This window comes from Bison bison, unplaced genomic scaffold (assembly GCF_000754665.1).
Source record: "Bison bison bison isolate TAMUID 2011002044 unplaced genomic scaffold, Bison_UMD1.0 scf7180017864354, whole genome shotgun sequence".
Lineage (NCBI taxonomy): Eukaryota > Metazoa > Chordata > Mammalia > Artiodactyla > Bovidae > Bison > Bison bison.
Window position 1 is genome coordinate 2594133 of NW_011494926.1, and position 3861 is coordinate 2597993.

Consider the following 3861-nt stretch of genomic DNA (forward strand, 5'->3'; position numbering starts at 1 on the left):
GCATACAAGTTAATAAGCAGGGTGACAATATACAGCCTTGCCATAGTCCTTTTCCTATTTGGAACCAGTCTGTTGTTCCATGTCCAGTTCTAACTGTTGCTTCCTGACCTGCATATAGGTTTCTCAAGAGACAGGTCAGGTGGTCTAATATTCCCATCTCTTTCAGAATTTTCCACAGTTTGTTGTGATCCACACAGTCAAAGGCTTTGGCATAGTCAATAAAGCAGAAATAGATGTTTCTTTGGAACTCTCTTGCTTTTTCGACGATCTAGCGGATGTCAGCAATTTGATCTCTGGTTCCTCTGCCTTTTCTAAAACCATCTTGAACATCTGGAAGTTCATGGTTCACAAGACAAAGTCAAGATTATCTCCTGGGCTGTACCCTTATTTGGAGGCTCTGGGGGAGAATCCCCTTGTAAGATCATTTAGGTTGTTGGCAGAGTCTATTTCCTGGCATGTATAGATCTGAAACTGTATGAAGCAAATCATCCTCAATATTAATTTCCCTTGTATAAATGCAGCATAGGTAATTTTAAGACAATTGAAATTGTACACTCTATATATAAATGCTTCTATAGAGAATACAAGATTATTTCAATTTTAACTCAGAAATTTCGATTTACTTAAAACTCAATCCCATGTTTTTTATCATGGACATCATTCTATGCTAGTTTAAAACTCAATCCAATTGTTGGGTTGTGGCCAATTACCTGTGCCTAGTCTGGGTTACCTTGGTGGATTTCTGTTCTTTAGGGCTCTGATTGGATACCCTCTAGGAAATTTGTTTTAGATGAGTGTTCAGTCCTGTTATATCTATTCATAATAATTCTAGATGGGATCCTTTCACCTGGCCAATTAAAAATACCTGCTCTGAGGCTGGCCATAGATTTAAGTTTTCTCTTAGGGTCATTTAAACTCAATTGGAGTTATGAGCTAAGTCTCAATAAAAAATTAACTTCTCATCTATTAAAAGGAAAACTCCTACAATTATGGGGAGGATCTACATGGCTGACACCAGGCTATGGTCATTTAAGTATAAAGGTTCCTCTATGTTGGAAACAGTTAAATCATACTAAAAATGATCAACCTGGTAATTATGAGACAGGCTGGGTGATTTATGAACTATGCCTGTTATCACCCTTAGAAAGAGTGATTGGTATGGAACTCAGTGGATTTGTGGCACTAATTTATGGCCTTGACATCTGCACGGATGATACAAAGGTGTAGCCTGGGATTCCCGTGAATTTAAGGTCATACATGTTAACAAATTACAGGTAACCCCAACCAATCTACCATTGGTATGATCTCAATGGGTCAAAGATCTGTATTCTACTGGTATGACCATTTAGCAGTTTGTGTGTGTGTGTGTGTGTGTGCCTTTAGTGAGGTGGGAGGATGTAATTGACCATATCTAAGCCTCAACAATGGCACCCCACTCCAGTACTCTTGCCTGGAAAATCCCACGGACGGAGGATCCTGGAAGACTGCAGTCCATGGGGTCGCTGAGGGTCGGACACGACTGAGAGACTTCACTTTCACTTTTCACTTTCATGCATTGGAGAAGGAAATGACAACCCACTCCAGTGTTCTTGCCTGGAGAATCCCAGGGACGGGGGAGCCTGATGGGCTGCCATCTATGGGGTCGCACAGAGTCAGACACGACTGAAGCGACTTAGCAGCAGCAGCAGCAGCAGCAAGCCTCGACAACTTTCATAAGCTTTAAATGATAGTAACTGGGCTATTAGCCTATTGAATTCTGAGATCTCTATGATGAGAAAGGCAGTGCTACACAACTGCAAGACCCTTGATACCTTACAGCATCTCAGGGAGATATCTGTGCTATAATTCAAACTGAATGCTGGTTGTACCTGATAAATCCTTTAATGTAACACATTTGAACCACATGAAAAATCACATTTCTGCTCTAAGTGACCGATTCCCTAGTCTTGACAATCTTTTAAAAAAAAAACTGGTGTGGGAGGCTCATGGCTAAAATATTTACTTTTAATTCCCTAATGTTATTAACGATACCATTTGTATTTTGCTTGTTTCACAAGATTATTATTTCTTGTATTACCAAGTATATGACTGAGCCTTCAACAGAAATGATGACTAGACTTGAAGCAGTTGATCAAATGTATAGTTCGATATATGATCAATGATTCTAATAGTGTAACTCTAGAAGGCAATGGCACCCCACTCCAGTACTCTTGCCTGGAAAATCCCATGGATGGAGGAGCCTGGTAGGCTGCAGTCCATGGGGTCGCTAGGAGTCGGACACGACTGAGCGACTTCACTTTCACTTTTCACTTTCGTGCATTGGAGAAGGAAATGGCACCCCACTCCAGTGTTCTTGCCTGGAGAATCCCAGGGACGGGGGATCCTCGTGGGCTTCTGTCTATGGGGTTACACAGAGTCGGACACGACTGAAGCGACTTAGAAGCAGCAGCAAAACAACTCTATAATATTAGACATTTAATATCTGTCTTCCACACCTTTTCTGGTTCCCCTTCTTAACTGCCAAATTAGCCAAATTATCATCCATGTAGGTGTTTATACACATGAATCTCTATTGGGGTACAGAGGGAAGGATGGCTTAGGAAGAGCATTTAAGGTGAGTTGAGAGTTCCCATCACCACAGTTGTCCATACCAATTTTGTCTTTGTTGCCACAATGAAGAAAGTTTTGAAACATTCCACCGAATTGTAGATTAGAAAGTGGAACATGACAACGACTACATTGGGCATTTACAGATGCATGGAGGAGTGAAAGCGGTGGCCCTCCATATAAACAATAACCTGCATTTACGTGCTTTTGTGCGCACCCCCCCAGGAGGGCCTGAAACTGGCCACCTCCCTCCCCCATGGTCCTATAGCTGGGAGGCTTGGCTTAGGTGGGGTTGGAAATGTCCTGGAATGGCTCTTTGTTGATTTTCCCTCATGCTAGAGCCTAGTGTTGCTGTGAAGCAAAGTGCTATTGAATTTGCTCACTCAGGCAGAACACTCAACAGGAAGGAAGGAAGCGGCCATTCTTTCTGGTCTTATTGTCCAGCCACCAGGCTTAAGCAATCAAACAGCTCTGTGGCCATAGTTGGGTGCTTACAAGCCTGTTTTGTTGTTGTTTTTTTTTTTTGCCCAGTGGTGGGCACTGGGGAAGGGGGCAGGGATGGCTCTTTATGCTTTTCATTTATTTTTGATTCAGTCTGATGGCATGTTTACATGCTCACTCTCAGGTACCCATTTTCTTACAACAAAGTGAAAGGAGAGTCAGGGTGAGTGAGTATAAATTTTGGAAGTGGAGTAGCCATATATTGGGCTTTCGCTATGGATGTGTTGTGAAAATAGGAAGAAGTAAGCATTTATGTCACTAACAAATTTTGACATGTGTCACTATTTTTGGGTTTTGTGCGTGTGTGTGTGTTTTTAATATTTACTTATTTATTTTGGCTGTGCCAGGTCTTAGTTGTGGCATGTGGGCTCTAGTTCCCTGACCAGGGATGGAACCCAGGTCCATTGCACAGGGAGTGTGGAGTCTTAGCCACTGGACCACAGGGAAGTCTGCATGACTACTTTTAAATCACAGTGTTTAACATGCCTCTAACCTTGTCTTTGGACAAGTCTTTTATCTTCTTTGCAAGTCAGTTTTCTTTTCCATTTTCATTACTAGAATAAGGATAGTGACTTTACTTTGTTTATGTCACGAGGCTAGTATAATAATCGAATGTATGAAGAACTACTTAGAAAAATATTGCATCAACCTAATATACAATATTAGGATTCTTCTGAGGAAAAAAATGCCACTGATGAAAATAAGTAACCAAGGTGAGAAAGAGAACTTAATAAATGCTAAGAGTTACTGAAT